This window comes from Pecten maximus, chromosome 4 (assembly GCF_902652985.1).
Source record: "Pecten maximus chromosome 4, xPecMax1.1, whole genome shotgun sequence".
In the NCBI taxonomy this organism is placed as follows: domain Eukaryota; kingdom Metazoa; phylum Mollusca; class Bivalvia; order Pectinida; family Pectinidae; genus Pecten; species Pecten maximus.
The window spans coordinates 32,577,506-32,600,251 of NC_047018.1; the positions used below are offsets into that span (position 1 = coordinate 32,577,506).

The 22,746-nt window shown below is 35.4% G+C and overlaps 1 protein-coding gene across 1 annotated transcript in view; it reads right to left on the reverse strand.

Annotated features, from left to right (window-relative positions):
- LOC117325863 overlaps nucleotides 1–22,224 on the reverse strand; it is an 84,145-nt gene extending 61,921 nt beyond the window's left edge. The window contains exon 1 of the mRNA XM_033882360.1: nucleotides 22,197–22,224. The gene's annotated coding sequence lies outside the window, so the exon portion shown is untranslated. The remainder of the gene's footprint in view (nucleotides 1–22,196) is intronic.
- Between the last annotated feature and the right edge of the window lie 522 nt (nucleotides 22,225–22,746).

Here is a 22,746-nt window from a genome sequence, read left to right on the forward strand (position 1 = left end):
CAACAATATGAACAAAATATAAGTAGTTTATATGATAATACTATGTGAGCCGGAAGGGTTGCTCTCGCCCGGGCCATAGACGACACAAACAATGTAAATCTATATCCGGGTTCTTGGTTATATCACGTCCGCAAAATGAGGATGAGGCTGGTGTCGACGAGAATATCAGACAGGTGTAACATACAACACAAGGAATACCCCGTATCTTTACTTTTGACATGAAGAGAAAGCAAATACTTATAGGAAGAAAATCCCAATAAATATAACAATTAACAACTAGAGGCACCAAAACATCTTCAGGGACAAAATGTGTGCACTAATATTCAAACATGTCGTAAACATTTAAAACTTTACAAATTGCTTCTTGTTTTGTTTTGGCGACATAACGCTAGATTTCCCTCTGGAATTAGTGTTGGAAGTTAAAACAGAATATTAGGCATACCATCATGTCATCAACTCGATTTATTAAAGGACCTTTACAAAGGACACAAACATTTACACCACACACGTTGGTATTTTCCACAGCTACTTAATTGCTTATGGTAATTACGACTCAAAGGTGTTTTGAAATCACAACAATTCGATGGACGGGCTTGCATACAAAGGTTTATGCTACACCATGACACTATTTGATTCTTGCTACGTTACGCCGTTCTGACTAAATTTCAACACTATAATTCATTAATACAATTTGAAATGGTTTCGACTTAATTTAAGTGATTCATTGTATAAAGAGCAGATGAAATAGACTGAAACGGCGTACCATCATAAATTATAATACCCCGCAAGTAAGGGTTAAGAAGTGTACCTCCTGCCCAATTGCACGATCATAAGAGGCGACTAAGTTTAGGATACTATCTATTCTCTTCTTTCTTGACGCATTCTCCTTTACATCTTCCTTGACACTGTTCCACTTTTGACCTTTTGTTGAGGGCTTGTCCCTGTGAAGAAGATTATTTTAGACAAGACAAACCTCAGTATTTTAGGGTAGGGATGCCGGTTGTCTGTAAAACGTGACCGGCTGGAGTATCTCTGTGTGTGTATTCGACAGTAAGCTTTAGTGACGCTAAGAAGGCATCAGTTCCGCGCTATCACTAGGAGACAGACGGTAACCTACCACAGACTCTCAAAATACAATAAGTATACATCGCGCACACAAGGGAGTCTGCCCTTAAATAGCCATAGCTGTTCATAGACGTTATACAATAATTAACTCCGTGAAACGCTTCAACAAGATGGTTTACACGAAACGATAAAACGGCACAAGGGCGACAGGAACACTAATTATAAACGTAAAACGGAAACCTATCGGGGTTCCCAATTGTTCCGCTATTATCCTCACAGTGAAAGGTAAAGCTCAACAGTTTTCGAACGGAAGGTATTTAAATGTAATGCATTCTAGTGCTTCTGTGATCTAATATGGCAAAAGACATATAAAACGGACGCATCTTTGAATTATTTATCCAACAAAATGATACACACAAATGAGACAATACAAGGATATTCTCATTAAACCCTCACTTAAGGCGAAACCAGCTGGGCCTGAACTATACCAAAGCATAAAATACGTGTTCAAACTAACTTTCCAGTAGTACTCTGAAAGCATGTGTAACGGGTAAAAACAAAAGCCTGCACGCTGAAAATCGTATTGTGTTTGACGTTTCTTCAAAGGTCCTGTATCTCATTAAAGCGGATGAAATTTTAATAATTTATCACCAAACTTCAGCTTAGAATTGAAGTTTGTGCATGAAAGCGGTTTCATTAGTAGTAGTCCAGATGCTCCGGTAAGCGTATTCTTTCCCATTACATTAGACGCCCGTCGGGAATATAATGGTACGAGACGTAAAATCGGTGGATGTAAAGCCTTATCACTCTGTTTACAACATGTTCGTTTTTCTCCATCTAGCGAACTATTTATAATTTCAATGAAATGTCCTAATATAAACCTAGGAAGCTCCGTTTCGGGTATGTAACTATGACCGGAAATGAGTATGAATACGAACGTGAGATTGAGATTAAACTATAACAGTCTCATTTGAATTTCTCTGTACGAGATGTTATTTAAAACGTAGTAACAGTATTTATAACCATTTATATTGTCATATTTAATCACGTTTTTGACGGAATCTAATAAACAAAGTTATCATTCACGTCACGCCATGGGTAGTCCTAGTGATTGCTGGAACGTCCAGTATCATCTGAAATAAAATAACTTGTGGCAGTATGCCACATCATGCCGATATCAAAGGCTACATGCATAATTTGTGGTGTGCAACCTGAAACTTAGTTGGCGGAAATTATATTGAGTTTCCTCCCGTGTTAAATGAAGAACAACTTTGTGAAGGCCAGCCATAGTGATATCAGGTTTATCCAATATTTAATGCTTTATTTCTTCGCCCTTCAACAATCCCTCCCTTTAGGATAGGACATGTGTTCTATTGTTGTTGGGGTTTTTTTTGTTTTGTTTTTTTTTAATTTTGTTACAGCTTTCACAAAGAGTTATTGATTTATATGACTTGATCTTTACTACTTATATTGATGTAATTCTGCAGATATCTATTTCCCAGTATCTACTGATCACTATTGTAATCTGATTGATTCGTAGTCAGCTGAAATCTTTTTTCAAAGATCAGCTGATTAATTGACTTGAATTATATTGCTTAATTAGTTGAGAACTTAGTTTCCGAGATTCGATCAATTAAATTGTTTAATTGAAATTGATTGATGGTGTGCAATTAAGGTCTATTGGCGGACCGGTCGCCATATCTTTGCAATGAAGCTGAGATCATAAATCCAAATTAAAGTTTTTATTATTTTTTTTATCTAATGATAATGCATGCATTGTCACCAAGCTGACACAACATATCTTGAGAAAGATGATTCGCACCAATTCAAACGAAGTAGTCAAGCAGAAAAATCATGTATGTACATTGATTTTCATGTTTTCAAAGACGACCGCGTTACCTTGTTTTCATTCAACGGACATGCCTACGCAATATGACATAATACTGCATTTCCGCTTCGGTTTATAGAAAATGCAACCGCCAACTTTATTACAGGTAAATAAAACACGACGCGTTCTTGTTTAACGATTAAATAAATACAATTAGCGTATCTCCCTATCACTAAATTACAGATTACAAGCGTACATCAAATATCTAAATATGAAACAAATTCGCAGCTCACGTCACTAATGACTTCGGTTGATTCGCTGGCGTTCTTGTGAATACCGAATGACCTTTCAACAGGCTTTCATTAAGCCGTAACTCGAACTGATATTCTAATATTCGTTTTTCTCCACCAAAAATCCAGATATTATTTAGAATCAGAATTGATTTTCTGCTTTATTTACAACTGATAAAACTGGTCTTAATGTTATTTTACGCCCTTTATCTTTACAAGTATTGAATTGCTTTATTGACTGCAGGAGGATTGTTTTCGTAAATTTTCAATATTTGTTTAATACAATACCAACGATTATTTTTTATGGATGAAAGATGAGAATGTACGTGATTATTCATTATTAAGTCGCCATAAAGGCGAGTCAAAAGCTCGGGCAATATAGAACATTTGTAGAATTTAGGGTTTCAAATCCAGTTATTTCCTCAGATTTTAGTGACTTGCCCAAATCATGGTTGATTATAGAAGACTACTAAGTGGGGATCCTACCATATTGGAGATTTTATTTTATTTCAACGACTTGGGAAGTTCAGTTTGTCTAATGTGTCAATTTACAGCGTCATTGCTAGTGTTTTTGTTTGGTTTGAAGGTTTGAAGATTAAAGGATGGAAACAACTTTAACAAATGTGATTATCATTATGCTCAATGTCATTGATATATCCTGTGTAGTACAATAAACGAGTCATTAAGATCGGCAAACCCAACTAGAACTTCCACGAAAATAACATTACATAGTGTCACAAACGTTTTCATTCAATAATCTCAAAACGCAATACTCAAAGCCCTAGAGGCCAATTTAGTCGAGAAATGTTCATCGAGGCGACGCAAGGACGACTTCTCGCCGCTAAGTGGCGTCCGTCAACAGTTAAACTAATTTACTACCAAAACAGTATATACGACTTTGTCGGATAAGGAGAATGCATATACATTGTACTCCTCATAAGCATGTTAATATAAATGGGTTTACTACCTCGAGAAACATTTTTGAAAGGAATATAATGATATTTTTAAATGTTTCGTGTCTAGTTGTCCAATACGGAAGCTTCATTTATATGATACTCTTTCGATCATGTCATTGTTTTTATTTAAACTTCCAACTTACGTGCAAAGACTGTGTAAATGATAAATCATAAAAGTTCGGGTCCTTCTATGAAACATTTTATTGTTACTATACCCTATTACGTCACAGCTGTTATACCAACACCGATGTCCCCTATACAAAATGTATTGTTACATCAATCTCGCCTACAGTGTTACATTTATAACAGATACAGTATTATAACCAACTCTCGTCCAAACCACGATACAGTTCGATTTCTATGTGTTCAAACATTCTTACAATGCAAACGTAATTGAACTTTGCATAATATATTGTACTGGTAATTTCTGATATATAAACTGGCAGGTGCTCGTCGATATTTAGGTGTAAATATATCTTACACAGTGTGAAAGTGAATCAATACAAACGTATGTAACAGTGATTGAAGGGCCGTGACACAAACTTCCTACCTCATCAATTTAGCCAAGGAACCAAACATGCAGTTGATTCCAACTATCGGCAGTGAAATTATCTCTCATGATAGGCTTATCTGACGTTACATGCAAACATTAGATCGATCAAGACTTATCGCATTTTTGTTGTCGATAAGTCCGTTGATCGAGATCTGCCGTGATAAATAATGTCATTCAATGTGACCTTACATATTTCAAACTACTATAGAAATATGTATTAGTTTTTAATGCACTTCTTAAATTCAAATCAGTAGTATAAAGCATGCACCGGATTCAGATCGATTCCTACAGCACATTTGGCTTCTTTCAAGCGCATGCATAACATATAATTTAGTTGTTTTCATTTCATAAATGGATGAAATAAAAGCATCCCTGCAATATACAAAATAAGAGCATGTTGGGATTAAACTCATTTATTTGAGCAGCTATGGGGACTTCCAATTTGGTGTTTGCCACATACCGATATGCCCAGAGGGAATATATCATCACCACACATAAAACTCCACACAAACGGTAATCATTTTTATTTCCATATCATGTCAAAAACAATTTGGAATTGTGATGATACAATACAAACAAGGTGTGAGTTATCACGGCCTGTCTACCTCTGAGTCCGAAGGGCTCTTGAGGCATACAGGACTTGCCCTTGCATTAAAGAAACGTCAGAATGAACTTGCATCTGGATTTTATCTATTATATATCGTATCCAAGCAGACAAACTGTCAAATATTATGGAAATATATGCATATAGCAAAAGAAAAGAACACCGAAACTCCATATTATATATCAGATAATGCACTAAACGTTTGTAGGAACAAAACACATTGTCAAAGCTCTCTAACGCTTGATGATTTTAACTGGCTCTTCTTCAAACCAACAAAAGGATTCCATTCCCAAGCGAATCAATCGCTAAATTTAGCTGTGATATTATACGTATATTCAAACATTCTTGGACAATCTATAACGAAAAATACCTCTTATTTAAGATCGATCATTCACATTCTCACATTCACTATAAATCGTAATTTCATTAATGATTAAACAGGTAATATTATTACGTCTGGCGTGTTCAATTGACGTCGAATTTATAACCTGTATCTGTGTGTTGAGATGAACACGACTCTTGTCAAGATTTCCGAATCATTCTCAATACACCAAATCACCTGGTTATGACCCAGTAACCTCATATAATCGATATTGCATTACAATTAACCGGACGACGTTAACTCTAAAAGTCTTGCTGGAAATCCATGCACTCGATGTCATAGTGACCTATTTTCTGCCATATGTAGCATCACCCGCAGCTAACATTTCACCAATTACATCATATTGGAAACAACAGAAGAAGCCATTTCTTATGTAGTGTGCACGGCATGAGGGTGACAAGAAGCCTTGGAAATTGCGTGGATGTTTTTGCGCACGATTAAATATAGTAAAGGGAACATGACAATCTTTCGTAGGAAGGCGTATAAATTCGACATTAGTTGATATTCAGTACGTTATCATAACGGTATGGTTATGACATAAACACACATAGGGAATAGCATCTTTATATATAAATCTATATCATTTCTTAGATAAGTAGGTGCCAAATAAGGAAAGAAAACTAGAAAACATCTAAGACACAAATGCCCCCGCTTTCACTTGACACCCGAAACCTCAACAGTTCCTGAAATTAGCTAGTAACATTTTATCGGGACAAGACTGGACTGGACGGGACGGCGGGACGGGACGGACATGGTGGAGGGAGGGGGGGGGGGGGGGGGGGGGGGGGTGGCATAACAATCAGTACTGTTTATGTCTAAACGTAAGAAAATCCAGAAGGAAGGAAGGGAGGAAGTTAGAAAGTAAGAAAGACCAAAGCAAAATGTAAAAACCAGCCGTCCTTAATATCATCTTTGCTGTTGAGAGAATGTTGAACAAACCAAACCAAAAATCAAATGTTTATAACTTTTGCACATTAGATAATTTTAAGACGAGAATAACGCATAGCGTTTTTTACATTCCTTTCCGGAAACCATTAATTCCTATATAGGAAGAAGAATAAAATTCGCTTTGACGATCGTTATGAATGGCCCCAATAAAGTTGTAGAGCCTGATAGTAATTTGTTGTCAGAGTAAGACCTGCGTACTATACCAAGACTACTCCAGACATCGGCCATCGACTGTGTCGTTCGGCACGGATTTATGGTAACGCAATAGGCCATTTGTAACGATTGCAAAACACTTTCGATACATAATTTCAAATCAATATGGTTAGGATAAAATGGTGTATAATAGACATGTGTATGTAAAGTTGTGTATTTCGACGACATTATTTTACCTAACCACCATGGTATGTTATTATGTAACGAATTGAATGTTTTATGTTATTTTTTGAATTCGTTACATAATTGCATAATCCTGCGGTTAGTGGTAACCAAGTTGAATATTGCAAGATAGATATCAATAAGCAGTGATTTATGCTAAACTAATAGGTGCCATACCTTAATTCGGTAAATAATTGCACATGGTCAGGGTTAGAATATTATGTATGAAATACTGTGTATTTGCAGTTTAATACAAGCAATATCAGCTTGATCTGTTTTTTCACGTTGTTTTTCTTGGATTATTAAACGTATTTCTTTCTAATGTCGGTGACATGCAATTATGTAACGAATTCGAATTCGTTGCATATTTACACGTTACTGCGGTTATATTCAAATGACCAAATGATGCAAAGAGAATGACAGCAAATATTTGATAAAAGTTATCGTTCGTGTTTTCAACAGTCATTTGTAAAAAACATCTAACCCTGACCATGTGCAAGTATATATCTAATTAGCATGCTACATAATTGCAATCATTGGTGGTTAGGTCAAAACAATTACTTACAAATATAACTATTCAAAGTCCTAACCGCAGTGACATGCAATTATGTATCGAATTCTAATTGTGATGTTGGAAGATTTTCATCCATTGCAGTCAACTTTTAAAGTAGATACCTCATGGCATATAGCGTCGGAGAGAAATAAGTTGACCGAGGGATATTAAACATCAGAAAACGCATTTGCCCTGCAGTTAGGGTGTATTAATTGTACCTGCTGTCCCCATAGCACGTTCGTAAGAGGCCACTAAATTTTTGAGCTTATCTTTTCTCTTTTTTTCTGAACAACTTTCTTCTTCCTAATACCTCCCTTGACAGTGCCTCACGTTTGGCTTTCAGCTGAGCGTGCGGTCGCATCTGTGAGTAAGGCTTTGGGTTGTGTCCCCTGACTGAAACATACAAGTATAAATGGTAGTTGCAACTCCTGCATAGCGCTCTGCATTTTTGGAGTGGAACGACTTGTTTGCCAGTTGTCATTATAATGTGACCGGGTGGTGTGGCCTGCTGTGTCTTCGAGAGTATGCTTCTGTGAGGTTGCACTATAAATCGGCAAAAGGTCCGGACTATCACTAGCAAACTTAACACGAACATACCGCAGCCTCACAAAACATACATACATCACTCACAGGAGGCCGTCTGTAAATGGACTCAACTGTTAATAGAACGATAAACAATAATAAATTAATCCAAACAAAAGTTGTGATCTACTACTAGTACTTGTGATATTCTCATTTCATACCTGATTTGAGTTGTTTTTTTTCTTTTATATGTGTCCTTTGTTAACTTCAGGTAGGGCGTCAGAATTGTGCCTGCGGTCCCTATTACACGATCATAAGAGGCGACTGTGTTTGGGATCTTATCTTTTCTCTTCTGTCTTAACAACTTTCTTCCTCCTAATGTCTCCCTTGACACTACATGAATGTTGACCTTCGTCTGTGTGTTAGAAAAGCTTTGGTTTCTGTCTCCTGACCGAGACATACAAGGCTCCATAAAAATAGTAATTTCTTCTCCTGCTTGATAGTGAGACTTTTTCGTATTGTGTTTTGTTTGTTTTCGATGTATGCCCCAGGGCACCCTTTCTCCCATCCTCTTGACTGTTGCGAGGATGGTAAAAACCAATGCAACAAACAAAATCACTATATATTGGATTAATGGTGACCTTTATATCTTTGACAGTCGACGTAATATAGGATTATATATGGTCCGAGGAACCTTCCTGGGCACCTGCTATTGCCAGTATTCATAAATGTGTTATATATCTCGGATTCTGTCCTTGGCTTAGTGATAATGATTGGTACAGTTTCTCTTTGTTTTTGCCTCTTCTGTTATTGTCTTGTACAATGCCAGAGTCTTTACATTTCTATTTCATTTTTAACGATCCAAACATAAATCAGTACATGATAAATTATTGGTTCGCAAATGAAATAGTGACGTGACATTTGAGAACTGTTTACATGATTACAATAAGAAAATACCAGTTAGATTAGGGAATTCGAAACTTCACGTTTTGGTGAAAAGTTAATTTACAATTACAGTACATGTTCACTGAAAACAATTGTACTGGTATCGGGTTGTCCTGATGTGATTAGCGCTCGTCTTTCTGACTGATGGACCACATTCGTTTATCACACCCGCGTTGCTGTTTAAGGGCGCACGATGTCAGGCTGACAGATGTATGGGGAAATAGAGTTAGACTGTCACTATAATCAGAACAAAAACGACACATTTGTTACCTGTCAGATTACAGCCCGACAGAGGTATTACATAAGGCATGCAGAAGAATTTTCTAATGATCTTCATGCACATCTTCGTATTTTGTAATCACTGTTATTAAAATTTAAACAGTAATTTATAACAGTTTTAGTACATTTATTCCGAAAGATTGATGAAGGGTTAATAGGATGTGAAGGTAAATGGCTAGCAAATAGATGACGTTTTGTGGTGACATACCACAGAGTCAGGTTTATCCCGATCTTCATGAATAAATGCAAAAGTTATCTTTAGGCCTAATGGTCCATCCAGATAATGTACAATTAAAATAAACTGATGGTAACTACACTAACTGCAGGTTATGTTTATCTTACGTAACGCTAATTCAATTTATAAAATTCAACTTAAACATATACCTCAAATGAAAAGTTTACAGACGCACCGAAAGCACCACTACCGTAATCATTTTAGTGGCGATTCTAATACTAAAGATGGCAGACCAGTTACTCGTTTTCCGATAACATTTTCCTGTGATTCCCATAAAAAGACATACACGACCATTATGAGGGCAATAGGTCTAATGGGATCCACACAATATTCCTTGTGGCTCCAGACATAATAAAAGCGACTTCCTCGTATCTAACCAAACTAGTCTAACATATTACAGTCGCCATCTTAGAAAATGAAAAACCCTGTGACTGCAATGTGGAATATCTAACTGCCATGTTTAAAGAAACAAATCTTAGATATTTTGTTGTGTATGATATTACCCAGCTGCTACGTCTGTGAAAAAGCCTTATAATGAGAATTCATAAGACTTATAACTACAAAGTGAGAATCGTGTCCTCTATTAAAGGGGCATTGAAGAAACCAAGATAGATCTTCTCCTCCCATTGCAACACTTGTGATCTGAAATCTCTGTCCTTTCCTTACTCATTACTCAGTATTTATTGCTTTGTTTATTTACACCAGATGTCTCCTTGACAACCGTCTTTATATCATCCTGACTGTTGCGATGACGTTAATCCCCTAAAAATCAAACTACAAAATATTTCAATAATTTACAGCATATAAGTATATTTTAAGACAGTTTTCATCACTTTTAATGCATAACTATTTATGAATCTGTGTGTATATATACGGTCTACAGCACGTTTAAATGCGTTATGTCGCAAAAAATTTACATTTAAATCTTTGCGTATGTTTATTACACAAATAAGTTAGATCAATACATTCTCATGAATGCAAATTCCAGAATTCGCGAATCAAATCTGCTGTTATTAAGCGAAATTAAGCATACCCAAAATGATATCGATTCAGTATTTTGAATTGTTTGTCTGTATGAGTAACGTTACATATGTAACAGTTCGTGCATGTCGTGAAACGTACCACCACCGTGCATATACGGATATATTCAGGAAACGAAAAACAAAGGAAAGAGATTTTTCAGAGATACGATATAGAGTTGAATTATGAAGATTGCAGAATATCAGACGCACGGTACTGATTTGTACTGAATGCTGTTTCTGTAATAGATTGTTTGCTGTGATATAAATACAGTACACGCGTTATAATGTATAAAAGAGCAATATATTTCGATAACATTTGATCATGGTTTCACTAAAGAACTAAACTTATACTCAAAGACACCATTACATATAGAATTCCACCTTATTGCGATTTGATATTGAAATTAATGACTTGTTCGAATTTTTGAGACACATTTTCCCAAATCGTCTCATATTCTCATACGGTAGTACTTCCATTACCGGTAATTGGTATCTCGTATTAAATGGACATTTTATCAACGAAGCTTACAGTAGGACATAAACAGGAAGGACAACATTCGATATACAAGCATAAATGCTTAGACAACTATATGACTGAATAGTTTTTTTCCTAACCTACCCATTTATCTCGAATTAAGATACAGAAAATTGGTTTTTCGAGAGTCTTTATTTTCAATGAATATCCGCTTTTGGAGATGCTTTATTTTCACCTATTTCATCGATTAGGGATATCAACAAAACCCGAAATCACCATTCGCTGACAGTTAAATGTTTGCAAATGTAGGATATATATATTTATCGCACTTTGTTATTATTGTGAGTTGAGATGATCGCAAAAATTAAAATATTTACAGTATGTGTGTAGCTTGTGTTACTCTTGCTGACTTCCATGTTCCCTCTTAGATCTACTAATTGTCTCTAGCAAAACGTCGATATTTCCCGTTATTAGGCGGGCGCACCACACGGCTGTAGAAATCAACCAACATTGTACTAGTTAAGGGCATTTTGCATTATTAATATTATTATCACCAAGCAACACGGTGTTGCTGAACGGAAATACAAAGCGGTCTCTCTATCTGGACACAGTAAAAATCCGCTGTTTCTGAATTGAACTGGATTCCATTTAAAGATGGATTACATGGTCATATTCAGAATGAATTGGTAGATTTGGTTTTGCATAATAATAACGACGTATTCAAAACGCGTGTGCAATGGCTTTATTTCTTAAAATTGTATTATAATCGACTCGGATACTTTTTCGAAAAATATTCGACTCAGCCAATCGAAAAATTGCACACTATACACAAAATGAATTAAATTATTTTGTATAACGAATAATGAATATGAAACTACACACAGCTGCGTCAACTCTCTGGAAATCAAACTAATTAGAAGGCGCGTGCAATTTTAAACCTGTGAAGATGTTTTTTGTTGTTGTTGTTTTTTTTTTGTTTTTTTTTATTTGGTAAAATGTCCATGTAACAGCTAGAGTCATACCATAGCGGATGTCAAGGAAACGCCAATAGAGGAATGAAATCAAAACACGGAAATAAAGAGAAGATAGAAAAGAAAGAAAAGAGGCAACACAGAAAGGACATGACAAGGTAGACATTTGGATATAATTAATTTGATCATACAATCGAAATTGAAAATGGTGCAACAAAAAGGCTTCTTACATTGGGAGGAGAAAATTAAAAACAAAAGCTGCCAAGTTTTCTGAGTTATGTGATAAAAAGTATCCTAAATTATTTTTCTTTTTATTTAAGTTTTTAGGGAATTCGTCTTGAAATTTACTTTTTTCCCTAGCCATGACAAAGGTAAAAATTTCAATCATAGTTTCATAAAAGCTCGCTGAAAATGATAACTTATTCGAGATGCCATGTGGCGTGGCTATGATTCTCGAAGGAGTGACACAACTTCGCACGTCATGGAATCATAGAATAGAGTTTTAACTGTATGTGTTCTGTCTTCTTATTTCTAGAAAATTGTATGGGCGCATTGCATATCGTGTAAAATATAATTATGGTTGCATAGTGTACTTATCTGAAACATCTCCATGCCTTAATCAGGAAGTCAATATCAGAATAAATATGTCTTTTGTACTCTAAAGTCTTATCGTTTTGCATTCATTTTGAACAATTTCCCAAAGGATTCGTCTCAAGCTCAAATCTCTATGTTGAACGCCACAATTTTCGTGTTGACATAGAGATCAGACAAAGCGTGACTGAGACCCAGACGCGGGGTCGTTAGTATGCAGCACGAATGGCGGATAGGCACATTTCGGACCATGATAATCGCATTTAGGCTGATAATGGTGGTAATAAAATTGTATTTATCTGACTTCTTACGGCATAGAGGTATTATTTTGTCATGCTAAGCTACACAGGAGGGATACAGAAAGGAGATACTCAGTAATACAGTAAAGCGGCTTGAACTCGAGAGTTGAGCATTCCATAAGTGACCTAAGCGATTACAGGATCAAAATACGTCATGACACAGCCAGCGATGTGGACGCCACTTGATATCGATTGTATTCATATAAGGATACAAGGAAGACATGTCTCCTCAGTTCTGACCCTGTATATATGTCCAGAATCAGGAAGTGTTCAAATCGCGTCAGTTTAGTCATATTAACGACACCAATTTTACTAAAAACTGCCTAATATCTTATATTTAAACAATTAAACGAGCAAGTGTTAATTTAATAAAATTGTTCATACCGATCCTAAAATTTCCTCTCACAGCCCTCTCCGTAGTTTACGATGTTTATATATATACACATTTCCCCTTAGAGGTAATCCGCGCGTGACACAAGGTCAAAATACTTTTTGAGTGAGCGGAGAGTCTGTCAAAAAGACATTATGTTTTTGCTGACTGCTGAAATTGTCTTTGATCATGCAAGAAACTGTAAGATGCCCAATAAGGTAATGCGATTCTTTTACGAATACACTTGATAATACTGGACTAGTCTTGGTATCACGCGCTCGTTATTGCTAAACCTGTCGTAGATTTCCTCAAAATTGACCTTAGCTGTTAATAAAGACATTAATCAATACTAAATAATAAATATAGACCTAAACCTCCAAATGTATTTTATAGTCTTATAGGTAGTTCATATGCAATGATCTGACTTCTAGACGGAGTGTAAACTTAATTAGCATATTGGTCCCTTTCTTATCACATTGAATGCTTTATTTTCATGTACCGATTACATTTTTGTTCATTTGAGTTTTTTTAGTTTTTTTCCCCAAACATCTTTTTACAAAGTTGTTTGGCCCTTGATGACTCCAACTGTTGATGGGCCGTAAAAATGCAAAATGACTTGAATGTTTTTATGTAGTTCTAGTCTTTTTCTTGTAATACGTCCATATTTCTAATACTCCATTGCTGCTGGACCCAGGAAACATTGGACTGCACATTGCCAATTCAGACGGCGTACTATTCATTTGGAAAATGTAGTCATTCATGTCTCGGACGATTCCCACGGTCGGATTTCGTTTGAGCATATTTATGGATGTTTAAGATGGCGACAAAGATCAAAGTACACGTTATAGAACGAACTATGGGCCTGATATATTGGACAGAACGTAAATAGGCTTGCCTGTTGTTCATTTGTTTTATAAACAATAGAGTTATTGTTATTTAGAGAATGCTATTTAACCATTGAGCAAATAGTAAACTTGTATTTCGTCAATGTGGATGTCCTCCGAGTTAAAACATCCGTTAGAACACAAAACGGATCATTTTAATATAGACTCATGTCTATTTCAACATACTACAAAAGACTTATCGCGTATGTGTATTCACCGATAGGGCTTCTGGTAGCTGAATGGATGAGCAATATGCTGCCATAACATAAATGGCGACTAAATGACGTCAAATAATAATATGTGACATACAATGTGTCATTGCAACACAAAATGTCAATATATTTGTACAGCTGAGCAAAAATAAGTCCATGCTCTTGAATCTACAAAATCACCTGTCTATGACAAATACACGTGACGCCTACCCTGTCGTAAATAATACTAGTCTACGACCCGGAGTACATTTCAATACTTGCAGTTATACACATCTAACACGAACAACCAGTGATTCTGCCGATCTTGTTTTTTTATCAAAGATATCTTTAAATTTGCCGTAACACCACTCGCAATGATTACTACAGGCTTCGTTTGATGTTTCTACAGGGACAATATGATTTATCAATCTATCGCAGCACTTTGATGTGCATGACAAATTTAGATATATAGACCGTTGAGACAATACTTCTCTCTCTATTTCGTCATTTTATAGTAACGGCATTTTATAACAGAATTGGTCCTATTTAGTTCTGATACAACACTCATGATGTAATTAACAGTGTATCAGCATCGTACATATACGGTATCCAATATCATTACAGATACAAAGTGTCAAAAGAATCGAACATATACACACATAGTGTATCATACCGATTGCTTTACTTGTTAAGGTAATCACATATACATGTAGGTCAATATTTGTATCATTCTATGGATTTTTCGATAATGTGCCCCGTGTGATTTTTTGTAACCATTAAAATTCAATAATGTATGTTGTTTGATATCTGATACGGGATAAATGTCCTATTCTCGATATAAGATCTGGGAGATGACATGGTAAACGACGTTTCATAAGCACATATGGTAGTGAAAGGGTTTTGTATTACATGCATTGAACATTGTGGTCTGTTGAAAACAATACCTATAGAAAACAATGGCATCATATTAACAAAGGTTTATACACACTGTAAAATGTGAACAGCAGCTTGTCAGTTAGATTTATCACCAATACAGGATTTTTTTTTTTGATTTTTTATACCGGAGTCAAAATACAATTATAATAATAAATACAATCAAAACATTTTGAAAGTTCCATTTCCTATATTTCACACTTACAGTTATATAAAAGTTTGTTTATCTTCCTAACGCTTATCTAGTCGGTTTTTGAAAGAATCTGCTGTTGTTCTGGGAGATTGTTACCTGAAATCTAGCCGAGAATACTGCTGAAATAACTCTAGCCGAGAATACTGCGGAAATAACTCTAGACGAGAATACTGCTGAAATAACTCTAGCCGAGAATACTGCTGAAATAACTCTAGACGAGAATACTGCTGAAATAACTCTAGCCGAGAATACTGCTGAAATAACTTTCTGAAATAGAGACATTGCAAAAATCTTATATGAATAGAATCATGTGTTCCAGATAAGTGAGCGTCTTCATTTCCATCGGCCCGACCTACATGTAAATATAGATCAATCAAGCTAATGTCACATTCCAACAGAGTGTATGAGAACATCATTGGAGACAACAGAACCATCAGATATATCAGGTCAGCAACCACAGATAGGTAGATATAATCAAAAGAAGTTTTCGTCGAACATCTAAACTTGAAAATTTGAAGTTTGATGTGAAACCTATGTAAAACCTATGCAAATGTAAAATAGGTTACTGAAACTTTTAAATGCCTGTCATTTAAATCCGTCTCCTCTTTTACCATATTGATGCCGAGTATGTAATATACCATTTTCTAAAGAAAGTGTTGCCTTTTATTCAAAAGAAGTTTTCGAACTTAAACCCGTTCATGAAAATATCAATACAATACCAATATAGAATGGGAAATTGAGATGTTTTGTTTCATAAATAAAAGATTATTTCCCGGAGTTTGCCGATTTCCAATGTATTTATTTCAGTATCACTATAGAAACATTGTTTTATGACGTTGCCTACCTATTTCTTATTTTGAAATGTAAATCATACCATTACCTTGAATATATTTGATCCAGACAGATGATATAGAGATACACTTGTACATATAGATATAGATATATAGAGATAGACTTGTACATGTTTTATGTATAATCTTTAAGATATTGCAGTTTCCATAGCAAGGTTAGGAGTTATACTGCATTAAGTAAAAGGTTCCCTAAACGTTAACAACCACCTCATGGGAGTCGTGATCTGATAAAAATGTTGATGCTATCCCTAACTTGAGTATGTACTTCTCACAAGAATGCGAATGGAATCCATAAAATGTCAAGATCATATGTCTCTCATTTCAGTCATAGTGTCCCATTCCCAACTGTCATTCATTTCTTTTCTGCTTTTTCCTCTCGATAATTTTGTCGTATGATTTGGTTGTATAACTCTTGAGACCGACTATCCAATCAAACGAAAGCAATCAGAAAAAAACAATATCGAACTAGACGGATGATATCATTGTTTACAATGTTTACGTATTGAGTAAATGGAGATATCCGCTTATTGTTTACGAGTTACGCAGAAACAACTATATTAGTCAGGAAATGCAATAAGGCTATTGCTCTTGTTAATGTATTATCTGCAAGGCAAAGCAAATCAGACATGTCTGGTCAGATACATTAGTGGATGGATTTTTTTCTATATCTCAATTGGCAAAATAGATTAGTCCATCAATTTCGGTCATCCCGAAGGGTAACTTTAGAAAAATTTATTTTCGTATGATGTTTTTTCGTAGAAATTGCATAAAAATTCGATCCTGAATATGTATCACGAACATGGTTTTAATTCTAAACTGATGATTCATACATTTTTTACATATTCTCCTGAATACGCTCGTCAAATATTTCATGAAATATCATAGAAGGTATCAATGGAGGCAGACAACAAAGATGGATGGAAAAACGATTTTAGCCTGAGAAATAAGTAAAATAATACGTTTATTGAATAGCAAAGAAAAGCATTTATTACATTTTTACCAGTGAAATATCAAAAATTATTCATTCTATAAAAGTGATATTTTTCACTAGTGATATTTTTCACTAGTGAAAAATATCACTTTTGCTGATTTGACCAATCAAATTAATGATTAGAAAATACCAAAATAATTTACCAATCAGAAAGCCCGACATATATGTCAGCACCTGGACAGGGGAAACTACTTTTTTTGTTTACATTAGGCCTAGTAAGCATACGGGGTAGGTTTTCCGTTGATAAAAAATGTAATAAACAGAATATCTAACAGTGTCTTCAGTAATACCAAATATATTTCACTCGTGTGGCTGCGCACTCGTGAAAAATATCAAAATATTAGCCCCACTCGTGAAATATATTTGGTATTACTGAAGACACTGTTAGATATCCTCTATTTATTAATCTGTATTTTTCATTTTCTTCAAAGCAAAACAGTCTCATCCTGTTTCCTTATCTTTAAAAAGCTCAATAAAAACATTATCGGATTTCGGGGGCAATCTAATTTCAAGAAGTTTCCTTAAATCCTGTAAAACTTTCCTGTGGAAAGAAATTCTTTAAGTTAAGGAATTTTGATGAAGCTAGAGCCAGACTGTGATGAAAACATAATCATAAATTCATATTTTCTATTTACAGTCGAAATATTCACTACTTTAAAGAAGAATTGAAGTATTTACATCCAAAACAGAATGGAAATGATACAAATACATTGACAGTTGCTGGTTTACACAGTAGTCATACTTTGAGATAGGAAAATACCAGACTCGAGCCAATTTTGTCAAGCAGTTGTATATTGATCATTATATGATATTATATTGGCCCAGTGTTTCAATAGGTCGGTGTGGGATACACACAATCGGTCTACTAAAAACGTAATCATGTTGTACAGATCACTTTGTGGTACACAAATCGTGTTTCCCGGAAAATTTCAAATGATCTTTCAGATCGCCATGGGATACACAAAACCTGTATCATGGAGCCGTGTCAATGTTCTGCGGAATTGCTTTAGACACAAAAAGTAGCGTCTTTGAGCAGTTTTATATTCTGTTTATGGCTTTGGGACATACATAACCTGTCTTTTAGATCCTTGTTGTTAACACATCAAATTCTCTGTTACAGCCTTGTTAATTGTGGGTTTATAAGGCTTTGAACGTAGCTAGCTTTGCACGTGTTTCACTTTCCATGTCAGTGCGGGCTCGGAAAAGGAAATATCCAGTAAATACATCATGCGATCCATGTACTTCTTTTGCATCCTTGCATAATCGCGGGGTTTCGTCTTTGCCATCTGATTAAAGGATATTAGAGAAAGAAAAGTAATTTGCAGCCAAATTACAATGCCCAATATCTTAATATATTTTACGCTTCCATTGGCAAACCCTCCTCCCTTTTCCCTTTGAATATCACACCCGACGTCGCGGTGGTCTAATCCTGGTCAAAACGAGATTTAATCCCCTCATCAAAATATCAAACGGCGGAGGAAAATGAAATTTTTTTAAGGAGTCACCGTTTTCATATATGGAAACGAATATACCATTATGTTTATTCAATCCTTATTTTTTGACTGAAATGAAACCTAAAAGGGCAATGGTCTAATTTAATTTCTCTCTATTTAATGAAGTCTCAGTGTCAATGACGTCATCAGGTTACATTTGTTCACGTCAGAATTAAAACTGCCTTAGTCTAGTGTCAAGCACAGAGGTCTATGCTAGGTAGAGTTACATGTGTGTTCATAACCATTACATTACAATAGATCTGTGATACAAGACTGTTCATAATGATGGCAATATCCAATATCAGCCACGAAATTAGGTTCCAACCTGGAATGTCTAATGTTGACTTGGAAATGGTTTCATTAATAATATAGAGTGTTACTGAAATAAATATTGCATTCAGACAAGGGATGCGATTCATGGGCCTGCCCCTGTTGTAGGCGGCTAATAAAATAGTTTCCTAAACAGAAGTGTTATCCTTCTGACGAAATATGGACAGTTTTATTTGTTTATTCTTCTTCTCTGTGTGCCGCCAACTGAATTTACGCTTTTACTGACTCACAACCCTAGCTCAAAACCAAGTCGGTTTTTAGCCAGCATAATATCCATTTTAGGATAGAAGCTCATCTCTCCAAATTAGACTAACTCTATTAAACTGGTGTTTCTAATAATTTTCATTCAAGTGTCGATAAAGCGTCGAGTAGCGTCTATTTCTTATTTCAAATTTTACTAATATTGACTTGATAAGCAACGGTAACTGTGAATGTGTTGCTATTTTACAACCAAATGCATATTTTTAATTTTTTGACATCTTTTGAGTTCCATCAGTCGCCTCAACACTTTAGGCACTTAGTATCACTGACGACGACTCAGGCTGCTAAGTAGGAATTTTAGATGATTTGTTTGTTACGTAATAGGAAAAACGAACAATTGAATTTCCGAATAATAAATTGAATAAATTGAATTTACAACTCTTCTTAATTCAAGTAATTTTATATTCTTAGTCGCACATGCATGACTTAGCCATTGTAGTACTACATGTGTATCGCCTATGAATATGTCTTGTCGAGTAAATGTGCCAATCTTAATACAGCAACGCTCAAGTTTCTAACCATTCAGAGTTAAAAGTGTATGCCAACCTCTCGAGAAACATTTATATTTGACCGCTATGATTCTACTATTAATGAATGGGCCAGTATATAACCACAGTAGTAATTGTGCTGTCTTGTTTCAGTCCCATGTCGAAACCTTCGGTTCATTCGACGGTTGGAATAAACTTGTCAAAGTACATATCTTTATTGTGAAAAAAAAACAAGAAAAGGTCCCCGGGGTATTACTACTGTTCTATAACCATTACCTAAACGTGTGTATACCTCACATTTCCGACAGAACAGACCGAATAAAAGTTCATCAAATATCTATTCAAATATTTAATCGCGAAAAACACTTTGAGATGCATTTTTTCATTTGGAAAATAGTCTCCCTTTAATGTAGATTATAAAGTTAACACAGGAATTCGTTTTATGTTTATAATTCCTGGGTGGCAGTATTGGTTGTAATACACTTTAGTAGGAGGTATGCCTATACACGTGGTCTGGCTATCGTCCGTAGATTTGAAAATATATTGAGCGCTGCTCTCTTGCAGAGAGTAGCGAAACTAGGGGCGATAACAAGTAAAATGACATAAAGTTGTCCGCAGTCTAGAATCAGTTCCCGGATGCTCTTTACTCTTTAACAAATAGTAAAATTTCAAACACTAGTCATTCTACAAGGGACATGTCAGGGCATTTCATAATAGTATCCCTAAACTGAAGTAGTAACACATATTAATAATTTATGATTCCAATAACCCTAAAATTGTGTGTAGATCAGACAAAGTAGATGCTATCAATTCGTAACATACTGTATAGTACATATATATGAATATTTATTCAAATGCCCTGATGAAGCTCACGAACTGGAACGGCAACACCTGCAGCACTAACACGTTTAGCTGCGACATCGTAACTCGGGAGACGATTTATAATACTATCGGAACGAATGAGACCAGTGTATAATGTATTCCCTGGCGGACCGGTTATATGAATACTTAATCAGGATCCGATGTATAAAGCTAGCGGGATATAGGAAATTATATACAATGTATAAGATGCAGTCTTGTATGAAGAAGAATCATACTGGAGAAAATTAACTATTAATTGTTTAACAAAACTGTCAAAAAGTACAGTTCAGAAAAAACGTCTTTGATAGATAAGGTTGATCACCTTTAAATGACGAATCCCCTGTATATATGACATAAAAATGTAAAGAGCACACCACAGAGGGACATATTTTTGTGAAGTCACGGAAGTCAACTTCATTAATTTGTAACGGAAGTAAACTTCATCAAATTGTAACGGAAGTAAACTTAATAAAATAACAGATATAAGACATTTCAAGATATGTATGATGTTCGACATACAGATCAAATGATGCGCACCACAATACCGTATATCATTAAAGTGGTATAGACATTAGCCTTAGCTTATACAGCCTTTGGGAATTGTTAATCCACAGTTGTTATCGTGTACGTAATTGCCCAATTAATTTTTGTACCGGAACACTTTCTAAGCCATTAACCATTTAATATTGACATTCCCCTTTTATTAATGCCAGAAATACAGAGAAATGGGAAACATATCCTCTGCTTTTTGTCGTATATTGATGTTTGTTGTAAACATGATATGATGTATTGGACATCTTTAGGTATATGGCGTACTTGTTATGTTATCGTATTTCACGTAATGATTACGTAATATCCAAATATAAATAAAAACATCTCTATATTAAATAATGATTTCTTTGAACAAAATGCAAGCTCAATTCTGGTTTTATAAATCTAATTAACTTGGCTCCTAAGTAATCAATGAAAAACCTTTTATACAGCCATTTCGTTCAATCGTGTTTATTAAGTGTATCTGGTTCTGAAGGACACGAGTTTGCAATGGAACACGCATCGACATCCATGTGCCTTACGAGTATACGGGTATAGTAATGTAGATAAATGAAGCGTATACACAAGCTGTCTGCCATGATACGTAAACATAGGTAGCAAAGGTGTCGGCTGCGCATTCTCAGGTAGGAACCATTAAATGGTACACAATTATTTACAGCGTTATACAATATGTTTATTGAAACAGGTGTGATGTAAGTCTTCTCAAACCACCCACGTGTACGTTCACAGGTGCGCCGTTGAATCTATTGCAATATGCTAGAACCAAATAAAATAGCAATGTACATTTCGATAATTTAAGGTATTCAGTTAAATACTAATAACATAAACATAGGAATATAAATATTGTATCACAAATTAACAACAAAAGCTAACAAAGTACAGAAGTCCAAAACAATGTATCTTACCTTCTGCCATATCGGCCCACCAACCTCGCCACTGTATACAAAACAACTCTTCGGCTACTATACAACTCGGAAGCCACGCCTCTTTTATTGATCTTTCCGGGAAAACTGACAGCAAGAGCACGTGGCATGATTATACATGGCTATGGAAATTCCTTCACTGAAACATCAATATGGAGGCAAACATTTCTGTTATTCAAACAGCCACGAAATGTCGGTAATCTTTCAGAAGCATAACTATATGAAAAAAGAAGTCTTTGTACGGTACAGAAAATCAAACGGATAACCCATTAAAGATCTTTCAAGTGAATATATAACCCTGTCACCTATTAGAATTAATGACTTTTGAAATGTCTTCTGGATGTGTTGCCTTCAAATCAAAATGATGAAAATGGCGACTTGAGATTTCGCTCTGAGTAGTACTTTACTGCAATGACAAGGCATTCGTAGACAGAATTGAACAATAGCGGAAGGTGTCGTCAGCGGCTTATCAGAATGCTTTGATTGCGTCCCAAGACGCTGGCGTGCTGGCGCTTTGCTCTCTCTGTACGTT